The 27,569-nt window shown below is 38.0% G+C and overlaps 1 pseudogene; it reads left to right on the top strand.

The window, feature by feature from the left end:
* Positions 1-6,557: 6,557 nt before the first annotated feature.
* Positions 6,558-17,543, top strand: LOC112002070 (ABC transporter C family member 10-like; annotated as a pseudogene).
* Positions 17,544-27,569: the final 10,026 nt, after the last annotated feature.

Here is a 27,569-nt window from a genome sequence, read left to right on the forward strand (position 1 = left end):
GGGATCCTGTCTTGGCTTCTAAAGGTGGGGTGACCTTTCCCCACCTATTTTTTGCAAACGACCTCATGCTCTTTGCTAAGGCAGATATTAAAAATTGTAGGGTTGTTCGAGATGTGCTAGACACTTTCTCTAGTCTCTCCAGACAGAAGGTCAGTGTTGAAAAATCTTAGGTTTTCTTCTCGCCTAAAGTCACCCATCACAGAAGAGAAGAATTATGTAATATTTTAGAATTTCAATCCACCCCATCCTTGGGGAAATATCTTGGCTTCCCTATCAAGCACACAGCAATCCCTTAAGACTTTGGGACTATGATTGAGCGTGTTCAAAACCGACTAGTAGGTTGGAAAACTCACCTTCTGTCCTTTGTGGGGAGATTGGTGTTGACACAGGCAACCCTTTCCACAATCCCGAATTACACCATGCAATGTATGGAGCTGCCTTCCAAGATTACCCAAAGTGTTGATAGATTATGCTGTAATTTCACTTGGGGTACAACGGATAACAAAAGGAAACTGCATTTAGTTAGCTGGAAGAAATCACTAAAGCTAAAAGTGTTGGTGGTTTGGGTCTGCAGTTAGCCAAGGAAAAGAACATTGCTCTGCTAGCCAAGCTTAACTGGCGGTTTCATAAGGAAAGAGAATCCTTATAGGCCTGTGTTCTTGCTCACAAGTACTCTAATAGAAGAAGGCAGAATCTTTTCAAACCCAGGCCTTGCTCACCCACTTGGACAGCTTTTAAAAAAGGAGAAGTAGTCTTCAAGAGAGGAGTTAAATGGATAAGAGGTATGGACAGCAGCCTTTCCTTTTGGAATGATAAATGGTTGAGTGATGGGGCCTTAAGAAGCCTGATTGCATGTCCCTTTCAAAAAGGAGAGGAATCTCTTCTTCTAAAAGATGTTTTTCAATCAGGGTTTTGGAACCTTGAAGCTTTGTCCTTCTCTCTCCCCTTCACTCTTAGCCAAAAAATTAAAGCCACCTTCTTCCCTATGGCAGCAGCTAGTATGGATCGGCTTTCTTGGGCTTCTTCGCCTAATGGTGATTTTGATCTTAAAAAGGCATACAAGCTTGCGACTATGGATAATGACCCCTCATTACCACGAGATTTTCTCAGGTAATTGGGTTTGGAAATTAGTCACTTTGCCTAAAATCCAGTGCTTCTTATGGCAATGTCTCCATAATAGTATACCTGTTAGAGAGGTGCTTGCCGCTAGGGGCTTAAGTATCCCCCACTCTTGCCCTTTATGTGGTGCTTCATCAGAATCAATTATCCATATTTTAAGGGATTGTCCACAAGCTCGTGCTTTTTGGGATTCTTTTCCCCTTCCCCTCCACCAAAATTTATTTTATAGCGCAACTCTATCGGATTGGCTCCGTCTTAATTACATCTTGCATCAGACATCCACCTATGGCATGAGATGGAGTATTGTCTTCTCTTTTGGTGTATGGAGTCTATGGCTCCAACAGAATCGGGTGGTTTTTAAAGACCATATCACTCGCACCTCCCTAATGACAGAGGCGTTCGCCAAAGCCTCTGAGTTTGCTTACCTTGGATTGAATGACAAGGTGAGGCACTCCATAATCCCCATTCAGGTACAGTGGTTCCCTCCCCCAAATAATTGGTTCAAACTGAATTCTGATGGTTCCTCAATGGGCAACCTAGGCAAAGCTGGTGAAGGCGGTATCATCCGAAACTCCCATAGGGACTGGGTAAGTGGTTATGCCAGAGCAATTGGATACACCACCAGTGTCATAGCTGAGGTATAGGCCCTTCGGGATAGGATCAATCTTTGCATTGAATTATGTCTAGCTAATGTTTTGATTTAGCTAAACACAAAGATAGTGGTTGACATGCTAAAGAAAAATGATAGGGGATTTCGAATAGTGATGATGTCATCCTGGCTGACTACAAAAAACTCCAAGAGTCCAAATTCAACACTATTATAGGGAGGTAAACAAGTGCACCGATGCCCTTGCTAGGAGAGGTGTCATGCTTTCTCAAGATTTTGTAATTTTTCAGTCCCCCCCAGCTAATGTGGCACTATTGGTTAGCCTTAATGCTGCGGGCACTATGTATGAGCATTTTTGCTCCTCTATTTCTAATCCTTAGTTAATAAAAATTTTCCCTGCTTACCAAAAAATAGGTAAACAAATTGCAATAAAATTCAAACCCTTTGATAATTCTTTTTATATTTCTTATGAAATTTAAAGACTAATATTTACAAATTGTAAAAACATATTTTCGGTCCACTTTGGTATTATTCGGTCCACTCTGGTCCTATTCGGTCCACTTTGGTCATAGTCAGTCCACTTGGTCCGATTCATTTCATTTCGGTCCTATTCTATCCACTTAGGTCATATTCAGTTCAATTCGGTTCACTTTTGTTCTATTTTATCCATTTGGACTTATCTATCCACCTTAGTCATATTCAATCCACTTTGGTCCAATTTGGTCTTATTCGGTCCATTATGTCTACTTTGGTCTCATTCGGTCCACTTTGGTCTTATTCATTTATATTCAATCCACTTCGGTCTTATTCGGTCCATTATGTCCACTTCGGTCTTATTCAATCCATTCTGTCCACTTTGGTCTTATTCGGTCTTATTCAATCCACTTTGGTCCTATTCAGTCCTATTTGGTGCTATTCAGTCCATTCGGTCCAATTCAGTCTACTTTGGTCCATTTGGTGCATTCAGTCTATTCTTGTCACTTACATAGTGGGAAAATACAAGTTCAAGTTGAGAGCACCTATCTTAATTCAAATTTATATATACTAGTCGCGGACCCGCACGTTGCACGTGATAATTATTTTTATGGTGGTTTTATCAAAAAAAAAATTTACAATTTAAACTAATCTATTAATCTACTAATGAGTAATGCATTTCGTAATTATATTTTTATTTATTATAGGAACAATCATATATGTAACATAGGAACAATCTAAAACACCAAAAAAATGTAAACTAAAAAAAATTAATAACACTTAACAATGATTAATTGTGCCAATATTAGAATAAAATTTTGTTTTTGATAATCTATTAAGGTTATTTTATTTGTAGAAATTATAATTTCGGCCACCCAAAACATATTATCAAATAAACAATTATTGTATATATACAAATTTTAACTTTTGCAATTTGTCACCTATCCAATTATTTTTGTTTAGCTAACCTTTGCTTTTCTTTAAATGAATGGCATTATAGAGTACTTCTAATACAACTATTAAAAGTACTTTGTCCACCACAAAGGATTAGAAAATAAACAAAAATTAGTAAAGTCTCATAGTTTAACATCCTAATTGAGCACTATAAAAAATCATGCTATGTAACAAAATAAATACCAAATTATCCAAATCATGCTATGTAATAAAATAATATTATATTTTTATACGCTGTATTTAATTCTTTAGATCGTGATAGGATAACATTTAACAATCAAAGAGAATAAAAAATAAAATAAAAAACAACAACAACAATTTAAAAAACAAAACTAAATTGCATTAACTCAAAATAGAGTTTTAAAGGATATAAAAAATTATCAACCTAAAGTAGAGATGCAATAAAAATAAAAATAAAAATCAATCAAAAAATTTAGAGAGAGAGAGAGAGAGAGAGAGAGTACCACTTTTTTTTGTGAGGAAAAACTATGCATAGAATAGATCATGGAGGAGGATGAAGAGTCTGATGAGGAGGTGGAAAATCTTCATGAATGGCTTGTTGTGGTTAGATTTTCCAGGGGGTTTAAGAAGCAAATTCGAACTCCATGGACGAGAGCTATCATTGTGAAGGTCTATGGTAGGTCGGTGACTTTAAACTTTCTGCATAATAGACTCCTATCCATTTGGAAGCCTACTGGGAGGCTAGACTGTGTTGATTTGGAGCATGGTTTTTTCCTGACTCAGTTTTACTTGAGGGATGATTATGAAGCTACATTGAAGAAAGGACCTTGGTTCATTGGAGAGCATTTTCTTTCCATCAAACCATGGGAGCCAAACTTCCATCTTGAGTCAGCAAATGTTACATCGGTGGCTGTATGGATTAGGCTCAATGGTTTACCGATAGAATATTATAATCTTGAAGCTTTATTGCAAATAGGAAAAGCTACTGGGAATGTTTTAAGGGTTGATACCCACACTGCAAATGAAGCAAGAGGTAGGTTCGCAAGGTTATGTGTTCAGGTTGATGTGGAGAAGCCATTGGTGACAGCAGTCTTGATTGGTAGATTCGAACAACCTATGTGTTATGAGGCATACAAAAGTTATGCTTTTCTTGTGGAAAAATGGGTCATCGAAAGGAAGGATGTCCATTCATGGTTCGGTCAGACCCAGTGCCGAGAGGGGTGGAAGGGATGAACGGAAGGGACGCTAAACGACAATCACCTCATTCACGCGAAGAGCATGCAACTGCAAGGACTACTGCAGGTGAGGGGCCTAGCAGTGTTGTGCATGGTAGTGCGCATGAAAAGGCTCAGGAAGGGTCGTATGGCCCTTGGACTATTGTGACGTAAGAGGAATGTGACAAAACACCAAAAGAGTGGAGGGGCCCTCACTGTACTAGACAATGGTCGGTTAAGAGAGGAGCAAAGGAAGACAGCATATGAAGCAAAATTTAAGTTTGACGTGGGGAAACAAATTTCAGCTGATGGGCCAAGTAGGGAGGCTAAGAGAAAGAACGCATTCTCTAAAAGTAGTTTGGAGGCCCAAATTGTGAGCTTTATTCAAAGTGTGAAGCAGGGAAATTTTTAGCAGGCCCAAGATGCATCTTTTAGGAATCAAGTGACCACAGGGATATTGCAAGTGGAACCATGGGCTGAGAGAGAAGGAAACAAGCACCAACAAAAAAATAATGTTTCAGTCAAGGGCAAAAAGGCAATTGCACGTGCAAGGGTATCACTAGAAGCTTCAATTAGTGCCGAAAAGGATAAGGCCATTTCTCCTTTATCTCAAAAGAATTTCAACATCCAGAAACTTCATTCCTTGAATATTCCAAAAAGTGGAGTTCAGACAAGTAATGTTCAACCAAGCAGAGATGGGGAATCAAAGCAAAGTGGTGAAGGAAGCTCAAGCTCGAGAGTCCTTGCTGAATTTCAGTTTGCAAGTGTGTCTTGGGAAGAGATGGGTTGTAATCATGGAAGAGATCGTGGTGCTAGTGGAGAGTCTTGCAAACTCAGTTCAGGTGATGGGTTGGTTCAACAACAAGTGTTGGAAGGCGTGGGAAATACAGGTCTTCCATCCAATTGTGGTGTTCAATCTTCATGGGTTGGCACAGGGAATGGAGATGGGAGTGATGTAGCACAGCATAACGTTGTGTCCAGGAGAAGGCCAAATGAAGGAGATGCAGAAGTGGATCGGATGGAGTTGGAGGGAGGAGGAGAAATCCCTACCGCGGTTTGATGTATGTTCTAATCATAAACTTTGTTTCCTAATGAATATCATAATATGGAATTGTAGGGGTGTTCTGAAGCCCACATTTCATAATCATGTTAGGGAGTTGGTGTGTAACCATGATTCGGTGATTTTAGTTCTAATGGAAACCAAAATTGGGGGTGAAAAGGCTAGAGAGATATCAAGTAGGCTTCCTTTTGATGGGGTAGCTCATACAAATACCATCGGTTACGCAAGTGGCCTTTGGATGCTGTGGAAATCTAACAGGGTGGAGGTCTCTACTTTAGCTAGTACTGAGCAAGAAATTCATGCCATTGTTAAGGTAATGAATTCTAATTCTAGCTGGTTATTTACTGCAATTTATGCTAGTCCGAGGACTGCCGAAAGGCACATATTGTGGGATAATTTAAATAAAGTTACGAAACTTCATAATATGCCTTAGGTAGTAACAGGTGATTTCAATGAACCTCTTTTAGATGAGGACAAATATGGTGGTAGGGCAATCAGTGTAAATAGATCTCTATTATTCAAAGAATGTCTAGATAATTGTGGCATGATTGATATTGGTTTTTCTAGTCCTCGTTTTACTTGGACTAACAAAAGGGAAGTGCAAGCCCTTATTCAAGAAAGGATTGACAGGTTCTTTGTCAATGCAAGTTGGTGCCTTTTATACCCGAATGCTAAGGTGGTTCAACTGACAAGATGCAATTCAGATCATTGCCTGGTAATGCTTGATATGCTTCCAACGAGGCACATGGGGAGAAAGAGACTTTTTAAGTTTCAAACTTGCTAGCTGACAGATCCTACTTTCCCTAAGGTTGTGTCTCAAGCGTGGAGAATGTCTAATGAGCTTGAGGAGGCCATAGATAACTTTACAAAGAAGGCTTCAGCTTGGAATAAATTACATTTTGGAAACATCTTCTCCAAGAAGAAGAATATAATGGCTAGATTGAATGGCATACAAAGGGCAATTTCTATCAAGCCCTCAACGTTCCTTCTCAATCTTGAAAAACAGTTGCTGGAGGAGCTTGATATGATTCTGAGGCAAGAATAGAAATTTTGGGCTTTGAAATCCCGGGTTAATTGGCTTATTCAAGGTGATCGCAATACCGCCTTCTACCATGTCTCCACTCTGGTTAGAAGGAAATGGAATAAGATTTTAGCAATCAAAGATGCAATGGGGGAATGGCTGTATAAAGAAAATAAAATCAAAGAGTTTATTCGGGATGGGTTTAGCAAAGTTTATACAACCTCTCTTCCTAGTGCCTCTAGAGCATATCCTTCAATTTCTCAATGGCAAGTCAGGTTATCGGAGGATGAAATGAGGAGCATTAGTGGGGTTGTGACAGAGGAAGAGATAAAAGCAAGCTTATGGTCTCTAAAAGCTTTCAAAGCTCCAGGTCCAGATGGGCTGCATGCTAGGTTCTTTCAAAGATTTTGGTTGGTTGTTGGTAACTCAGTCATGGAAGAGATGAAGAGGGTCTTTGTAGAAAGGAAAGTTCCAAGCTATTTGAATAAGACTCATATTGCTCTTATTCCTAAAATCCAAGGCCCTGAGACTTTGGGTAACTATAGGCCCATAAGCTTATACAACACAGTCTATAAGATTATCACAAAGATTATAGTTAATAAATTGAGACCGTATTTGGATAAGCTCATATCTCTACACCAGGCAGCCTTTATTCCAGGGAGGAAAGGGATGGACAATGTAATTATAGCCCAAGAAGTCATTCACTCTATTAGCAAGAAAAAAGGAAGAGTGGGTTATATGGCTTTGAAGATTGATTTCGAGAAAGCTTATGACAAGCTTGAATGGAGTTTCATCAAGGATATGCTTTTTAGAAATAATCTTCTGGTGGATCTTATTGAAATTATTATGAGTTGTATTTCAACGGTCACAACATCTATTATGGTTAATGGAGATACCTTAGAGCCGATATACCCCTCAAGGGGAATAAGGCAAGGAGATTCGCTATCTCCATACTTGTTTATTATGTGTAGGGACTATCTTGGGTAGCTCATTGAGGAGAAATGTATGAGGAAGGTATGGTAGCCAGTTAAGGCCTCTCAGAGTGGACCGGCTTTCTCCCATCTATTCTTTATAGATGATCTTGTTCTCTTTGCCAAAGCGGATTATGTCAATTGTTCAGCCATTAAGGATGCGCTTGATGAGTTTTGTTGCTTATCAGGCCAAACAATCAGTGAAGCGAAATCAAGGGTTTACTTCTCACCAAATGCTGATAAGGACACTAAAGAATCACTTTGTGACATCCTTGGATTTGCATCCACTCCGAATCTTGGTAAATATTTAGGGATCCCTATTAAACACTCAGGCGCCTCCTCCCAAGACTATAATTTCATTTTGGAAAGGGTTAAGCAAAAGCTTGCGGGTTGGAAGGCGAATTTGTTGTCTTTGGCTAGCCGGGCTGTACTCATCCGAGCTTCCTTAGCAACTATTCCATCCTATGTGATGCAATGTGCTCATCTACCAAGGAAAATTCTTGATAGTTTAGATCGGGTTAATCAGAATTTCCTTTGGGGTTCCTCGGAGACAATCAAGAAGATCCATTGGATTGGATGGCAAAAGGTGACGAGAACTAAAGATGAAGGTGGTCTTGGGCTTCAAACGGCAAAGGGAAGAAATATTGCCCTTCTTGCAAAGCTGAATTGGCGATTAAACACTGAAAAAGAAGCCCCTTGGGCTAAAGTTTTGAAAACCAAGTATGGCAATAGCAGAAGTGTAAATGCTCCTAATGCTGATAGGCTTCCTTGCTCTCGTGTTTGGGCAGCCATTAAAAAAGGTAGGGAGGTTTTCACCAAAGGAAGTATGTGGATGGTGGGAAGGGATAACAAACTGAATTTTTGGTATGGTAATTGGACAAGGTTGGGTCCGCTCCGGCAGCTCATTCGAGGCCCTCTTCCTAGAGAAGCTCCTAGTTGGGAAGTGAACATAGGGTGGGATTGGAGCCGTATGCCATTTGATTTTCCACTAGAAATTAAGTTGATGCTCCAAGCAACCTCGATGCCATTATTAGGAAGGGGCAATGATAAGATAGCGTGGTTACACAATCCTAGAGGGGACTTTGACTTAAAGAGTTCTTATAAACTTGCCATGGGGTTTGATATGAATGTGGGTTTCGATGCTAGCTGGATTTGGAAGTTGATGACATTGCCACGTATCAAAACCTTCTTATGGCATTGTGCTCATGAGAGCATTGTGGTGAAGACTTGCCTTATGCGAAGGGGAGTGATTAATGATGGTTGCTGCCCCATTTGTCATCAAGAAGTTGAAACAATATTGCATGCTCTAAGGGATTGTGGTTGGGCTAAGAATGTATGGAGGAAGCTGGGAGTGCAGTCTTCAAACCATGAGTTTTGGCTGCCAAATTTGCAGAAGTGGCTGAAGAATAATGTGAAGTCAAGGAACAATCAGGCTGGTGAACATATTCCATGGAAAACGATATTCTCCTTTGTTGTTTGGAATATATGGAAGGCAAGAAATAGGTGTCTCTTTGATAGGAAGAATCCAAACCCGAAGCTAGCCATGGAGATAGTGAATCAAGCGGTGGAGTTTGTGTTTTGCGCTTCATCCCCTAGAGGCCTGACACGCACCATCATTATTAAGAGGGTTAGATGGGAGAAACTGCCGGAAGGATGGGTTAAACTCAATACGGATGGGGCTGCAAAGGGAAATCCAAGCCTGGCGGGTTGTGGTGGAGTGGTGAGGGATAAAAATGGCAAATGGCTTGCTAGATTTTCAAAGCGAATAGGAATATCCACCAGTTTTGTAGCTGAATTATAGGGGCTTAGGGAGGGGCTCATTTTATGTAGTGACTTGAATGCTCATTTTATTGTAGTGGAACTTGATGCCAAAGCTGTTCTGGAGTGCTTTCTCAACCCAAACTACCACAATAATGTTATTTCACCCATTTTGGATGACTGCAGACAACTGATGCGCCGATTTCGTCGAATTCAAGTTAGGCATTGCTATCGCCAAGCCAACCGGTGTGCGGATATGCTAGCCAGAATGAGCACTGACCAGGAGCATGAATTTATTTCCTTTGATTGTCAGCATGTAGACATTAGAAACATTTTAGATGAGGACTCTGTTGGGGTATATGTAAACAGAGCATGCTCTGTAACTGATGGCTTTGTTTAGTTTTTATTGAAGTTCGTTTCCTAACCAAAAAAAAAATGCAAATTAATTGAAAGATGAATGGTTGAGCATTCTGTAATTAGTAAAGATTTTTAGATATCAAATAACAAAGTACATGCCAAGATAATCTTGTTACAGTAGAGTAAAAAACATAGATTTAAAATTGTAGACATGTGTGAGAAACATTTACAAGTATGAAAATAGTGAAGCCAAAGTATCAAATCAGCATAAATTATGAATGCTTAGACCTATTTTTTAACAATTTATGTCTAAAATAAACGGCTTTTCAAAATAAATTATGATATTTCCTAGAGTGTGTGTTGCTTAACGATGATATGATATTCATAAAAGAGACCATGTATGAATAAGTAAATTATCAAACTTTAATGTATATCTCAAATTGAAATAAAGTGCTAACTACAATTAATAATAGATTATAAAATTAATTTTCGAGATTATAAATTTCTTATATGTTTTTATTCTTTGTCAAAAGAGTTATTCAATAAGTCATTTGTAATTTTGTTTTATATTTTGGGATGTTGATATTGTATAGAAATTAAACTTGTGTATTTGCTTTACTTATTTTTGTGTTATTTTGTTTTAGATAGCAATGTTAGGATTTGTATAATTTTAAAATTATTGAATAAATATTAATAAGTTTAACTGAGTTCATTCTTGATATAAGTGGTGAATTCAAAGTAATACATTTTACATTAAGTAATTTATTGCATGACTTTCCAAATGGCAAATATATGTTGTTTTCTTTATTAAAAAATAAATAAATAAAAAAATTCATGTGAAAAATATGGGTCAACCCGACCCTACCCGCAACCCGATTGACCCAAACCTGTTTTTAACCCACTTAAAATAACCTCCTTTTTTTACCCGCAACCCGTTTGACCCGCAACCCAATTGACCCGCCCGTTTTGCCATGTCTAATTATGATGAGCTCAAGAGAATACATATGGCCAATCTTAATTAAGTTGTTGAGGATCCATAGTCAACCTCAAAATTTTAGGGCTAAGGCTTTGTGTTTTTGTTGTTGTATATTATAATGAGCTCTTTGTTCCTGTCCCTCCACATATGATTTATATAAGCATTCCAGGCTAATCTGAGAACAAGAACATGCAAAGTTTTCCACTCAGATGAGATTAACCCTGCTAAACACATCCAGTAACTGTCAGAATGAACTCTATTAATATTAATTTTCATGAAAATAAGGAAACCTTGTCTAGCTATATGTCCTTGACATGCACCTACATTTCCAATGCTCAGCACACCTGCACTTCCATAGCTACATGACACATGTAGCTATCAGTAATAAAATGACAAGTATTCTATATTTACAAATAATTATTTTCTTGTATGCAATAGAGACTTTGAAGAACAAAGCGAAAACAGAAGCTGGATTCTTCAGTAGGACTTGTTACTCCACTTGCCAAAGCTGGATTCTTCAGTAGAATTTCATTTTCGTGGTTGAATCCATTGATGAAAAAGGGTAGGCAGAAAACTCTTGAGGATGCAGATATACCCAAGCTGTGTGAGGGAGATCAAGCAGAAAATTGTTATTATTTGTTCGTGGAGCAAATGAATAAGCAGAAAAGAGCAGAACCAACATCCCAAACATCAATCCTACAGGCAATAATTTTAATCCATTGGAAAGAAATGTTCTTATCTGGGTGCTTTGCTTTGTTATATATTCTCACACTGTCTAGTGGTCCAGTACTTCTAAATGCCTTCATACTGGCTTATGAGGGAAAAGGAAAATTCAAGTACGAAGGATATGTATTGGCAATAGCCTTTTTCTTTTCAAAGTGCATACAATCCATGTCACAAAGGCAGTGGTTCTTCCGAAGCAGGCTTGTTGGACTGAAAGTGAGGTCATTGCTCTTAGCAGCCATTTATAATAAACAACTGAGATTATCCAATTCTGCCAAGTTAATGCACTCAGGTGCTGAGATAATGAACTATGTTACAGTAGATGCTTATAGAATTGGAGAATTTCCATTTTGGTTCCATCAGACATGGACAACAAGCCTCCAGCTATGTATTACAATACTAATTCTTTTTCGTGCGGTGGGGCTAGCAACAATTGCAGCACTGGTGGTGATAATTCTCATCGTGCTTTGCAATATTCCACTTGCAAAGTTACAACATAAGTTTCAGTCTAAGCTAACAGTGGCACAAGATGAGAGACTGAAGGCTAGTTCTGAGGCTCTAGTAAACATGAAGGTTTAGAAATTGTATGCTTGGCAAACCCATTTCAAGAAAGTCATAGAAAATTTGAGGAAGATGGAGTACAAATGGTTATCTAAAGTGCAATCAGAGAAAACATATCATAGCATTCTCTTTTGGTCAACTCCTGTTTTGATCTCTTTTGCAACATTTGGAGCATGTTACTTCCTTGGAATTCCTCTGCATGCAAATAACGTTTTCACCTTTGTAGCAACCTTTCGCCTTGTTCAGGATCCAATTAGAACTGTTCCTGATGTCATAGGGGTTGTCATTCAAGCCAAGGTTGCATTTGCACGTTTCCTTGAAGCACCAAAGCTGCAGAATGCACATGTTCAGAACAATTCCAACATGGAGAATGTGAATCACTCCATTTTTATCAACTCAGCCGAATTCTCATGGGAAGAGACTTCATTGAAGCCCACTCTGAGAAACATAAATTTGGAGGTTAGACCTGGTGAAAAGGTAGCCATATGTGGAGAAGTTGGTTCAGGCAAGTCAACGCTTCTAGCAGCAATTCTCGGAGAAGTTCCAAAAATTCAGGGAACCGTAAGTGACTACTACTCTTTTTATCTTATACTTTCTTTTCAAGCTCAAAATACAACTCTACTTCTGCCTGAACTGTCTCTTATCATATGTAGTCCAAGACTTCAATTCCCAGCCATAGCTATGCATCCATATGACATAAATGTAGTGCTCATCTGAAATGAGAAAAGATTCAAGCATTCTAACTAAGCAATTCGGTTCATTTATTGAAATTACAGATAAAAGTCTGTGGGAATATTTCTTATGTTTCTCAAACAGCATGGATACAAAGTGGGACAATACAGGAGAATATTTTATTTGGGTCTGCTATGGATAGTGACAGATACAGAGAAGCACTAGAGAGGTGTTCATTGGTTAAGGACCTTGAGTTGCTTCCCTTTGGTGATCTCACTGTAATAGGGGAGAGAGGTATTAAAGTGGTCAGAAGCAACGCATTCAACTTGCCCATGCTCTCTATCAGGATGCTGATGTATTTCTTTTAGATGATCCATTCAGTGCTTTGAATTCACGGACTGCAACAAGCATATTTAATGTAATTTTGTTTGCAAAACTCCTTCCATATCTTTGTTATTTTCTTTAATATTTATTTTGGTTCAATTACTAACTTCATGTGTGATATCACTTAACTTGTGACAGGAATATGTTATAGGAGCACTTTCCAGGAAGACAGTCTTACTAGTGACTCATCAAGTAGACTTCCTGCCTGCATTTAATTCTGTTTTGGTTAGTATACCTAATTTCATATTAAAGTACACAGAGAGCTGAGCTGAGTTATCGTGTGTTTTTTTTTTTTTTTTAAAGCAACAGCAACTATGTTTGAGGTATCTAAAGGCCACTTTGTCAGTATCTATTATTAAAAATCTTCAAATACCGGCTGAAGAATTTAAATTTGTTATTGTTTGAATAATGGTCAAATGATTAAATTCTCAATTTCCTAACAACTTAAACTTTTTGGGGCAAATGGTAGTTTATCAAGGCATAGGTAGGCTTGATTTTGAACCTGGTCTCATAGTAGTTTATCAGTTACCATTGTTCTATTATTTTCTCGATCTCCCCATCACTCATCACGATTTGGTTGAACTCCAATCATCTTTAGTTATGTCAAGAATTATGCACTACAAGAGCCACTTAGCCGGCAGACCATATCGATCTATACCTTTTATGTAATTCGGTATAGATATTATCATTAGTTAGAATTTGTTGGCTCCACATAATGATTTGGTGTGAGATTTATTATTTGGACAGTTGATGTCAAATGGGGAAATCTTACAAGAAGCTCCTTATCATCAGTTTTTGGCCTCAAGCAAACTATTTCAGGACCTTGTTATTGCACACAAAGAGACAGCGGGTTCTGAAAGGCTTGCAGTTGTTAGTTCTGCCCATAAACAAGGAACATCTTCCAGAGAGATTAAAAACACTAATGTTGAGAAGCAATTAAAAGCATGTAAAGGTGAACAATTGATTAAGCAAGAAGAGAGAGAAATAGGAGATACTGGCCTTAAAGCTTACAAGCAATATCTAGATCAAAACAAAGGGTTTTTGCTCTTCTTCATAGCCAGTCTCTCTCACCTAATATTTGTGGTTTCTCAGATATTACAGAACTCATGGATAGCTGCTAACGTTGATAATGCTCATGTTAGCACATTGAGATTGGTCGTGGATTATATGCTGATTGGATTAGCCTCAACACTTTTTATATCCTGTAGATCCATTTCTATACTTGCTTTGGGTCTTAAATCTTCGAAATCATTGTTTTCGCAGCTATTAGTCTCCCTTTTTCATGCATTCGTGTCCTTCTATGATTCCACACCTCTAGGAAGGATACATAGTCGGGTAAGCATCGCAAACATACAATGTTAATGTCCCTATCATTTGATTGCTAAAACTCATTTTTCCAAATTTGTCCTTGTTTTATGTGCAGGTGTCTTCTGATCTGAGTATCATAGATCTTGATGTCCCATTTAGCCTTAAGTTCTATGTTTCGTCTGCCATTAATGGATATTCTGCTCTTGTAGTACTTGCTGTTGTGACCTGGCAGGTCTTGTTTGTCGCAATACCATTTGTTTATGTTACAATCTGGAACCAGGGACGGAGCTGTAGTTGGACGTGGGGGGCAATTCCCCCCTCCCCAAATTTCCTCTAAGTCCTGGCTCCGTCCCTGTCTGGAACCATCATCCTTGGCTGCATGAAACTGTAAGACATAAGTACATGAAGTGAGATTTATTACAATGCATATAAACAAACTCTGGATGTTGGAATTGCTTTGCATCAATAAGAATTTAAAATCTAGAATGAAATCATCGAAGTAATATGAGAAAATCTTGATGAAATATATGCCACCAAATAATGAAACTTAGTATTATAGTAACCGATTCATGTGTTTTGGATAAGAGTATAGAACTTCTAAGCTAGTTTCATTCTTGGACCCAACATTTCTTATGGTATGTAGTGAAAAGGTTTAAGAATTAGATGAAAATGTTCACCTGATTGGATTAATTGTGCTGAGTAGCAATTGTCCTTTCTTGCACTCTTCAAGGAGGGAAAAAAAAAAAAAAAAAAATTGTTGTTGTTGTTGTTGTTGTTGTTGTTGTTGTTGTTGTTGTTGTTGTTGTTTGGGGAGGTAGGGGGTGGCTTCTTTCAAAACAAGTGAAACGTCATTGAGTTCTCTTTTGTTTTAGTAAGTATATTTAATTGCCTTTTACATTATTAGAGATATTACTATGCCTCTGCAAAAGAGTTGATGCGGATCAATGGAACAACAAAATCATTAGTAGCGAATCATCTAGCAGAGTCTGCAGCAGGAGTCATCACAATAAGGGTTTTTAAGAAAGAAGACCAGTTCTTCAAAAAGAATCTTGACCTCATTGACACAAATGCTAGTCCTTTTTTCCACAGTTTCTCTGCAAATGAGTGGTTGATTCAATGGATAGAAATGGTCAGTTCAACAATTTTTACCTCTACTGCACTTTGCATGGTTTTGCTTCCTCCCCGGACTTTTATGGCATGTTTGGATGTTTAAAAAATGAGGGAGAGTAGAGTAGAGAGAGGGAGAGTAATGCAATTACCTTATTTGGAAGTTTTTTAAAGGATAAGGGGGAGGGGTTTGGAGGAGTTTGGAGGGATTTGGACTCCCTCTAGCCTCCTAATTTTAATTCCCCCAAATTGGAGAGATTTGGAGGGGGAGTAGAGTACATAAACTATTGACCAAGTAAATTACCTAATTTACCCTTATTATATCAACAAAATTACACAAGGGGAAGGGCTAATTAATTCCTTCCCCCTTACTAATTTTAAAAACATCCAAATAAGGTGGAGGTGAATCATTCTCCTCTACTCTCCTCCCCACTACTCTCCTTCCCTCTACTCCCCTCTACTCTCCTCCCTCTCTAAACTTCCAAACAAGCCATTAGCTCTGGTCAGTATACCTTATATTTATTGGAAGTATGACCCTTGCAATCATACGGTTATTTTTACAAATGACCATATGAATTTTCAACTACAGGATTCATCGGAATGGCACTTTCTTATGGTCTTTCCTTAAATATGATATTTGTCCGTACAGCTCAAAAGCGGTGCACTTTAGAAAATAACATGATTTGTGTAGAAAGGCTAAACCAATACATGCATATTCCCATTGAAGCAGCTGAAGTAATAGAAGGGAACCGGCTCGCAACTAATTGGCCGGCTGTGGGTAAAGTGGAGATACAAGATTTGCAGGTAAACGATAATTCCTTTAATGTTAAATTTGAGGAAGGTTTCTGTACATACTGAGAAAATTTATTTGAAACAGGTCAGATATAGTCCCAATGCACCACTTGTTCTTCGCGGGATTAGCTGCACTTTTGAAGGAGGGCACAAGATTGGTATTGTTGGCCGAACTGGCAGTGGGAAGACAACCCTTATAAGTGCTCTTTTTCGTCTTGTGGAGCCAATAGGGGGGAAGATTATTGTCGATGGCATTGACATCTCTACAATTGGACTTCATGATCTGAGGTCACGTTTTGGAATATATAATACCTCAAGATCCTACTCTTTTTAATGGGACTGTGAGATACAATTTGGATCCCTTGTCTCAACATTTTGACCAAGAGATATGGGAGGTATTACTTTGGTCCTTTTCCACTTCTGATTGCTTTAACATCAGAACAATTTATTGGATCTTCCATTTGGTGAACAATGCTTATAAAGAACTATACTTTTTTTATTTATTCATTTCTACATGGATTGCAAATATGCCCTAATTGATAATTTTCCATTTGTAGGTTCTTGGGAAGTGCCAGATACAAGAGTCTCTTCAAGAGAAAGGAAATGGCCTAGACTCCTTAGGTAACATATCAATATTTTTTAATATGCAGAATGTTCTGTGTTTTTAGATTTTGATCTTTATCAACAAAGGACTTGCATAGCAGTTGTGGAATACGGGTCAAATTGGAGCATGGGGCAGCGGTAACTTTTCTGTTTAGGGCGAGCACTTTTGAGGAGATGTAAGATATTGGTGATCGATGAAGCAACTGCATCAATTGATAATGCAACTGATATGATTCTTCAGAAAACCATTCGTACTGAATTTGCAGATGGTACCGTGATCACTGTGGCTCACAGGATACCTACAGAGATGGATTGCACGATGGTTCTCGCTATTAGTGATGGTGAGTCACATATATTACTTCAACCCTTTTCTATAGAATATTCCGTGTGTTTTTGCACCAAATCGTCTATTTTTCTGTGGATGCCTTTCATTATGTTAATGTTAGCTAATTTCTAAAGTTTTTAATCCAAAATTTTCAACTAAGGTGTTTTTTTAGACGTAATCATTAGCTAGATCTGACTTCACAACGTTTACAGAATAGATAAGGCAATTCACTTTTGACTTCACAATATGCAGATGAGTCATGTTGTACTTGTCCATTTCTTTTGACAATGTGTGTCAACTGTATATGCAGTATGCATTTTATAGAAGGATCTGAAGTTCATACTACATAGCATATACAATTAAGTAACAAAAACCCAAATATAAAACTGTGATATTTAATAGAGATGCATGAAGCAATAAATTTGGCATATTGTTCAATGTTCAGAAGGAAATGTATCTATTCTATTTCAGGAAAACTAATGGAGTATGATGAACCAATGAAGTTAATGAAGACAGAAGGTTCCCTGTTTGGGCAACCTGTCAAGAAAGGTACCAAGCCAGAGCCACAAAAGGTTACGTTGTTAGGTTCAATGTGATTATGCAGTCTGAAATGAGGAGAAAATAAGTATATTTAACGTCTGTTTAGGATCCGCTTATTTTGTTAAAATTGAAAATTTTTTGCTGAAAGTACTGTAGATAAAGGTAAAAGTTAGCTAAAATAGTATAGTGAGACCCATGAATAGTACCAAAAAATATAGTAGAACCCATGAATAGTAGCAAAAATAAGCTGAATAGTAAAATAAATTGGCAAAATTAATTATGCCAAACGGACACTTAGTATTTATAACAGTACAATATCAATGGGGCCAGAGAGAAGAAAAAGAGAATTGGAATGCCATGTTCTGGGTTGCATAATGTATTGAGACATATTTGAGTAGCACAAATCCTTTTCTCCAAAATTCAATGGATTCCATTAAAACTTTAAGGAGCTCCACTTTTATAAACTACAATCTCCACCGTTTATTAAAGTGGGATTATTCATGTATTCACTTGTTTCCCTGACTGCAACAATGCTTTGGGGTTGAACCTTAACAATGGCTTTTGCCGTGTCCAAAGTCTCAACAGATTGATGACAATGTCTGAAACTACTATTCCATTCAAAATTAAAGGCTAATAATATTAGCAGTAGTTTCACTCTAGCTGAAATTGAAAACTTTTTGCTAAAAATGTTGTAGATAAAGCTAAAAGGGAGCTAAAATAATACAGTGGAGCCCATAAATAGTAACAAAAATAAGTTGAATAGTAAAAAAAACTAGTTTTTTAAGCTAATGGCAAACACAAATGGTATATGTTAGGTTCTAAGACTTTAGGAAATAATGTATTAGAACTTCAATTTGTATATGTTGGCAAACCATGATCAAAACATTTAGTCTAGGTTTAGACTTGCTCAAAGTTTGGTTTAAATTAAGTTTGGAATCAAGTAATTGCAGGAAATTACTATTCAAATTCTACAAGGCTCGATCGAATGAAAATTAGATTTGATCGATCGAAAGTCGCAGATCAGCAAAAATCAGCAAACGTAAAAATGTCATAACTTATTCGTTTAAAGCCCAAATCGCGATCTGTTTTTCCCAGTATTTAAAGGACATTATAAGCTAACCCTAGGTAGGATTTTCATGGCTTTTTAAAGAGATTAGAGTGCATCTTGTGCCTCTTTTGTAGATCCAGGGTTTTGTACCTAAAAGCTCTCTAGAGTCTTTAATGTGTTGTGTGTTGAATCTCTTATGAGATTTAGAAGTGTTTACCTTCATACACACTCAGGGTTATTAAGATCAAGATTCATATCAAAAACTTTGTGATCACTTTAGTTGCTGCATAAAGAACTTAAAGAAGATCTGAAACCTTTGAGTGGAGTCTCAAAGTCACAAGTAGGAGAACTTGTGGTTGCAGTGAATCAAAAAAAGAAGTAGTCTGTGGTATATGTTAGGTTCTAAGACTTTAGGAACTAATGTATTAGAACTTCAATTTGTATATGTTGGCAAACCATGATCAAAACATTTAGTCTAGGTTTAGACTTGCTCAAAGTCTGGTTTAAATTAAGTTTGGAATCAAGTAATTGCAGGAAATCACTATTCAAATTCTACAAGGCTCGATCAATTGAAAATTAGATTTGATCGATCGAAAGTCGCAGATCAGCAAAAATCAGCAAACGTAAAAATGTCATAACTTATTCGTTTAAAGCCCAAAACGCGATCTATTTTTCCCAGTATTTAAAGGACATTATAAGCTAACCCTAGGTAGGGTTTTCATGGCTTTTTAGAGAGATTAGAGTGCATCTTGTGCCTCTTTTGTAGATTCAGGGTTTTGTACTTAAAAGCTCTCTAAAGTCTTTAATGTGTTGTGTGTTGAATCTCTTATGATTTAGAAGTGTTTACCTTCATACACACTCAGGGTTATCAAGATCAAGATTCATATCAAGAACTTTGTGATCACTTTAGTTGCTGCATAAAGAACTTAAAGAAGATCTGAAACCTTTGAGTGGAGTCTCAAAGTCACAAGTAGGAGAACTTGTGGTTGCAGTGGATCAAAAAAAGTAGTATGTGGTATATGTTAGGTTCTAAGACTTTAGGAACTAATGTATTAGAACTTCAATTTGTATATGTTGGCAAACCATGATCAAAACATTTAGTCTAGGTTTAGACTTGCTCAAAGTTTGGTTTAAATTAAGTTTGTAATCAAGTAATTGCAGGAAATTACTATTCAAATTCTACAAGGCTCAATCGATTGAAAATTAGATTTGATTGATCGAAAGTCGTAGATCAGCAAAAATCAGCAAACGTAAAAATGTCATAACTTATTCGTTTAAAGCCCAAATCGCGATCTGTTTTTCCCAGTATTTAAAGGACATCATAAGCTAACCCTAGGTAGGGTTTTCATGGCTTTTTAGAGAGATTAGAGTGCATCTTGTGCCTCTTTTGTAGATTCAGGGTTTTGTACCTAAAAGCTCTCTAAAGTCTTTAATGTGTTGTGTGTTGAATCTCTTATGAGATTTAGAAGTGTTTACCTTCATACACACTCAGGGTTATCAAGATCAAGATTCATATCAAGAACTTTATGATCACTTTAGTTGCTGCATAAAGAACTTAAAGAAGATCTGAAACCTTTGAGTGAAGTCTCAAAGTCACAAGTAGGAGAACTTGTGGTTGCAGTGGATCAAAAAAAGAATTAGTCTGTGGTATATGTTAGGTTCTAAGACTTTAGAAACTAATGTATTAGAACTTCAATTTGTATATGTTGGCAAACCATGATTAAAACATTTAGTCTAAGTTTAGACTTGCTCAAAGTTTGGTATAAATTAAGTTTGGAATCGAGTAATTACAGGATGAATGTTCGAATAGCGTTAAAAATACTATGAACGTTTAGACCCCCAATTACAAATTACCAATTCAAGCTTATTATCAAACAATAAATATGCGGAACATGAACATAAGCTAATGACAGAATTGATAAACAATCTAAACCAAATAAAATCACATCTACAGCTGAAATTAAATGGCAAAGATTAAGGGAAGAGAGATGCAAACACAAGGACAACACAACGATATGTTATCGAAGAGGAAACCAAAGCCCTCGGCGTAAAACCTCTCTGCCGCCCTCCAAGCGGTCAATAATCCACTAGAAAATGTAGTTGGAATACATGAACAGTAATAGACCCTTCAAACCTAATCTACCCAGGTACCTAAATCCTCCAAACTTCTTGCTCCAACAATGTTGCGCCAAACCTTTTTTTTCTCTAGTTTACCGTATTCCGCTATAGCCCATAGTATCAACCAATAACTATTGGTCCCTTCCAAACTGCTTCCCTTAGCACCAAAAGACCTTCTCATAGATGTGGGTATGGTGAGAAAATGATTTGATCAAGAACCTCTCAAGAATGTATCAATGGAGAGGAAGAGAGTAGAGGAATTTGAAGAGTCTCTAAGTGAAGATTAGGGATGGGTCAATCTTGTTTTTCTTTATGATTTCTCTCTCAAAATTCTCTCTGGAAGCTCTCTACATTTCGTAGGTATAAGGGTCTATATATAGTGGGGTGAGAAATGAATGCGAAGAGTCAGTTTTTCCCAAACAGAGCTAGTTGGTGGCTTGACCTCGCGACTTGACTAATTCGCGAGATCAAGCCACGAGATAACAGAATGGCCAGGCTGGATTTTTGTCTTGTAGTGCACTAACTGGCGTGACTGTTCATCTTCTCGCACGCTTCACTCGTGTGCTGCATTTTGGCGGCTTACCAGTCGCGAGTCACCCGCGAATCCCTGCTTCTTTGCACAATCTTGAACATTTTTTCACACTTTTTCACACTCTACCTTTACATGAATCCCACCTAAATACAGGGTTACTAAGTGCTGAATTACAAGCAAATTGGCACGGAATAAAGCCAACAAGATGGTTGATAAAATTCAACCTTACACAAGAAATTACTATTCAATTTTTGTAAGGATCGATCGATCGAAAATTAGATTTGATTGATCGAAAGTCGTAGATCAGCAAACATAAAAAGGCCATAACTTATTCGTTTGAAGCTCAAATCGCGATTTGTTTTTCCCAGTATTTAAAGGACATCATAAGCTAACCCTAAGTAGGGTTTTCAAGGCTTTTCAGAGATATTAGAGTGCATCTTGTGCCTCTTTTGTAAATCTAGAGTTTTGTACCTAAAAACTCTCTAAAGTCTTTGATGTGTTGTGTGTTGAATCTCTTATGAGATCTAGAGGTGTTTACCTTCATACACACTTAGGGTTATCAAGATCAAGATTCATGTCAAGAACTTGACGATCGCTTTAGTTGCTGTATAACAAACTTAAAGAATATCTGAAACCTTTGAGTGGAGTCTCAAAGTCACAAGTAGGAGAACTTGTAGTTGCAATGGATCAAAAAAAAAAGTAGTCCGTAGACTCGGAACTGTCACGTGATTGTGGTAGTAAGTTTTCTACTTGAAGTAGCAATAGGATGTTAGTTGTCTAAGTTCTATTGTAAAAACTTCAATTCTTTCATAGTGGATCTGTTTTACCTCGAGGATAGCTAAATTTAATCCTCCCCAAGTTTTTTTACAAATTTGGTTTTCCTAGGTTATCATATCGTGTGTTCTTTATATTTCCGCATTATTTATATGATATGATTGTTTTGTTTTGACCTAGATTTGAATAATAAACCTTAGTATTCACTTGGTTAATTAATTAGGTTAAAAAATCTAGTTTACAGGAATCTAAAAACGTACAATAGACAAGAATATGTGATCCATACTCACATAATCCACAAATAAAGTTCTTTGTTATACTTGAATAATGTGATTTTGTGCTAAAAGATATGTAGCACTCTTTCCTTCTATAACTTGTACCCCATTTTTTTGCCAAACTAAGTGTAGATAAATTTTTCTTAAACCACTTACAGTTTTTCAGAATGACATGTAGCCTTTTTTTTTTTTTAATCGCTTGTAGCACACTTTCCATGACTTCAGCATTTTTCATTGAACAACTTGCAGATAATGATGACTGATGAGGTTAAAGGACTTCCATCTTGTAGCCAGGTTTTAAAAATGCAGTAACGGATTTGAAATGCAGTAACGCATATTATAGATATTGTGGTTGTCAAATTTTGCCAAACTCATATTTGGTAGGAATTACTGTAGATTATCAAATAACAGCCCCTTATTGGCAAGTATCCATTGGTTATGCTTCTTGTGTGTTTGGATTAGCTTTTCGCTGAAAGTTTATTTACTTATTTATTGAAAGTTGACATACGTTATAGGTGTACCTATAATATTTTTTAGAAGTTGTACTAAGCAAATAAGCTCAAAAATTTTCAGTATGATATCAATACCACTTATCAATATTGGAAAATATCCCAAAGATCCAATAGCCAATATGTAATTCTTTTTTTTATAATTTAATAATTTACAATAAGAGAGGGGAGATTTGAACTAAGAATGTCTTTATTGAAACATCATATGGATAGGTGTCAATTGAATTAAAAAGCTCTTCGCAATAATACTTGTAGGTTGTAGTATTTTCCACATCATCACTGTTAAATAACTAGTAGTTAATGATAGACTAAGCGATTTTTGTAGCCTTTTTCACATCCCTACCTAGTTTCCTCTTTTTTCACAATCATCATCATTCATCACCACATCATCATCATCATTAATAAGACACTTCTCCAACTAGAAGTTATGTCTCCAATGCAACTCCATCATTTCCTCTCACGCCTTCTTGGAATCCCACCGACACCACTTAGATCTCCTCCAGTAAACCAGGAACAAGTAATCTAACTAAATATTGAATTATATTTAGTTATGATAACGATTCATGCGCTAAGGTTTTAAATAAGTCTAGAGGAACAAAGTTTTACAAACATCATTATCAAAATTATATATTGAGTAAATATTATTTGATGCAGAGTGAGATAAAAAAAAAAATTAAAATGAAAAGGACAGCACAGAGTGGATCATGAAGAATTGGAAGGCCAGGGAAAGCCTGGTGCTTATAAATGTTGTGACCATTGGATTAGAATCAAGAAAATCCAATCAATTTTTTAACCACTCCATAAAAATATTACCAAGCCAATATCTCGAATCAATGAAGAAATGAATCAACCACAAAAAAGAACAGCATGATTGGATTTCTATGAAAACCCTTTTCTTTCAACTTGAGGGAAAAAACGACTAACTTGTTACTTCCAGATAGCTTAACTCTTAAATTTTATTGTAGTCGAATAAGAAATATTAGTCTCAAACCTCTCTTACACCAAAAACTAGTTAATGTTTTGACTTGAAGAAAAAGAATGATCATCAAGGAATGGCAATAGGTTGAAAATCTATCTTACCTGTCAAAGAAAAGAAGAAGAAAAAAAGGGACTAACTCCAAAAAAATTCATTAATTATAAAATCAGTTAATAATATTTGAATTCCACAACAACTACAATCATATCACATTTAAAATAATTGATACATAGGTCATCTGAAATTTTCACTCATTTTGTATCTCATTCTTCTTGTTTTCTTTACTCTCATAAGTCACAAGTCACTCCCTCTTCTTTTTCTTTTTCTTTATCATGTTGCATCCTCACACAGCCGCACTCATGCATTCAGGTGTTGGGAAATGATGATGCTGAAAATATCACCAGTGAGCCGCACGTACTCGCACGCCCAAAATGCAACCTACACAACACAAGAAAGGGAAAAGACCTAAGCAGAGAGCACCGGTGTGGTGCCGGCCAAATAGTATTTGGCCGGCACCACACCGGTGCTCTACAGAGAGCACCGGTGTGGTGCCGGCCAAATAGTATTTGGCCGGCACCACACCGGTGCTCTCTGCTTAGGTCTTTTCCCTTTCTTGTGTTGTGTAGGTTGCATTTTGGGCGTGCGAGTACGTGCGGCTCACTGGTGATATTTTCGGCATCATCAGTTGGCGCCGTCTGTGGGGAAGAAGTAATTAAGCCATACTACCGTTTTCCGAACTAAAGGGTTGCATGGTACTCACTTGCTCGATGGCGACTACTAACGACGTTCAAGGAGAGGAACCACCCACGACTGCCCTCGAGAGACAAGTTCGAACTCTCGGTGCCGCCGTGGAGCGTCTCACCAAACAAAACCACGACTTAGAAAAACAGCTGCGCCAGAAGAATGCAACACTGAATGACCAACAAGAAGATCAGGAAGGGACCAGCGCTCCAAAGAAAAATCAAGAGAAACTTGAAGGCAGCCACGCCCCAAGCAAGTCGAAGAGGCAGAACTTGAGCATGCCATCCCTCACGGATGCGACTCCACCACATATTATTGCAGAGATGCAGGCAATGAGGGAACATATGGAGGTTATGATGAACGCGCTCAAGGGGCGAGTTTCCAGTGATCTTGACAATTTAGTCAACCGCACCGACTCGCCCTTCACTGTGGCCGTGAACTCCTTCCCCTTACCCCACAAATTTCGCATGCAGCATATAGACTGCTATGACGGCGTGAAGGATCTTCTGGACCATCTACAAACCTTCAAGACCCTAATGCACCTTCAGGGGATAGCAGATGAGATCATGTGCAGGGCCTTCCCCACAACACTCAAAGGCCCCGCAAGGGTATGGTTCAGCCGACTGACACCAAACTCCATCAGCACCTTCAAGGAGCTGAGCACTCAGTTCACTACGCACTTCATTGGAGGGCACAGGTACAAGAAGTCCACAGCCTGCCTAATGAGTATTAAGCAACGGGAGGACGAGACGCTGAGAGCCTACATAACGCGCTTTAATAAGGAAGCGCTATCAATAGACGAAGCCGACGACAAAATACTGGTAGCGGCTTTCACGAACGGGCTGCGGAAGGGCAAATTCCTATTCTCTTTATACAAGAACAACCCTAAAACAATGTCGGAAGTACTTTACAGGGCAACCAAATACATGAATGCGGAAGACGCCTTGCAGGCCCGAGAGGAAAAGCCTAGAAAAAGGGAGCGACAAGAAGATGCCCGACAGGACCGAGATCGAAAGGATGACAAACGCTCCAAGCCCCCTGCAGGGAAATTCACGAATTTCACGCATAATTAATTTGTAAATATATTTATAAAATAGTTTATATTTCTAACATTTTTCTTTTAATAAATAATTTGACTTGTTTAAATAAATGAAAGTGCCATTGCCACATAATTGGAGGATTTGGAGAAAAAATCTATTCTTACGGATTTCACTAAAAACTTCTTCTTTAGAAGATTCAAGGAATTATTCCAGAGAGTTCTAGCTTATGTAAATCATCATTATCTATAAGCTCTGTACCTGGCTTTGTAATCCTTACTTTCTAGTAAGCGTTTTGAACACGTAGTCAAGGTTTTAACTTATTTTGTTTCAAATGGGAATCAACTTTTTTCAGAAATCTGAAAGTGACGCTATAAAAAAATGAAATTTTGTTTTCATGCGTCCATTGAGAGAAAAAGACCCAGCTAATATACTTGTCGTTGCATACATCAATGCATGATTTATGTTACCAATATGCCCATGTTCATTTCTAGTAGAGCTTAGTTAAGTTAGGCCACGACAAGGGAGTTGTTGATGTATGGGTAATGGGTGTAACGACCCCGCCCCAACTGTGTAGATATTGTCCGCTTTGGGACCCATACCCCTCACGGTTTTGTTCTTCCCCAGGTTGCGCTAGGGAAAAGGCCTCTACACATTGAAGGGAGATCATTCCTTATAAACACATTTTCATGTGCTTCCCTAGGCGATGTGGGATTCCATGGATTGCAAGACCCCCTTTCGGGTCACTACAATCCACCCCCCTTACGAGCACACGCATCCTCGCGTGTGGGACCCACACTTCCGGCTAGGACATGGCTCTGATACCATCTGTAACGACCCCGCCCCAACTGTGTAGATATTGTCCGCTTTGGGACCCATACCCCTCACGGTTTTGTTCTTCCCCAGGTTGCGCTAGGGAAAAGGCCTCTACACATTGAAGGGAGATCATTCCTTATAAACACATTTTCATGTGCTTCCCTAGGCGATGTGGGATTCCATGGATTGCAAGACCCCCTTTCGGGTCACTACAATAGCGCAACCTGGGGAAGAACAAAACCGTGAGGGGTATGGGTCCCAAAGCGGACAATATCTACACAGTTGGGGCGGGGTCGTTACAGATTATTGTAGTGACCCGAAAGGGGGTCTTGCAATCCATGGAATCCCACATCGCCTAGGGAAGCACATGAAAATGTGTTTATAAGGAATGATCTCCCTTCAATGTGTAGAGGCCTTTTCCCTAGCGCAACATGGGGAAGAACAAAACCGTGAGGGGTATGGGTCCCAAAGCGGACAATATCTACACAATTGGGGCGGGGTCGTTACAGATGGTATCAGAGCCATGCCCTAGCCGGAAGTGTGGGTCCCACACGCGAGGACGCGTGTGCTCGTAAGGGGGGTGGATTGTAGTGACCCGAAAGGGGGTCTTGCAATCCATGGAATCCCACATCGCCTAGGGAAGCACATGAAAATGTGTTTATAAGGAATGATCTCCCTTCAATGTGTAGAGGCCTTTTCCCTAGCGCAACATGGGGAAGAACAAAACCGTGAGGGGTATGGGTCCCAAAGCGGACAATATCTACACAATTGGGGCGGGGTCGTTACAATGGGGACAATGCATGAGTTAGTACTTTCTACTCAGTACACCAGTAGTAATGTCAACTTCAGCGGTGGAGACCAGTTTTTGATTTATGTCAATGTCAACCACGTAGTACTAAAATTTTTAATGTCTATATCAAATAATGTGTACTGTTCTCTCTTATTCTTCTTTCTTCTTTCATATGGTAAAATATGTATCATGTAGCTTTGTTATAGATTATGAGTTGTTGAACATAATTGGGTCAGTTTGGATTGAATTTATTGTTGTTGAAATTGAAAATTGAAAATACTGTAGCAAAATAATTTTTAAATATGTAAATAATACTGTGAGACCCATTTTTTATATTTTTTAGTGCGTAAACAGTGCTGTAAACAATACTAAACAATGTATAAACAGTATTTTTTTTCCTGTACAGTAAAATCATGTGTTTTTAATGTTCAGGGAAAAAAAAAAAAAGGCAAAACGTGGACTCAAC

Source organism: Quercus suber, unplaced genomic scaffold (genome assembly GCF_002906115.3).
Source record: "Quercus suber isolate HL8 unplaced genomic scaffold, Cork oak 2.0 scaffold_158, whole genome shotgun sequence".
Lineage (NCBI taxonomy): Eukaryota > Viridiplantae > Streptophyta > Magnoliopsida > Fagales > Fagaceae > Quercus > Quercus suber.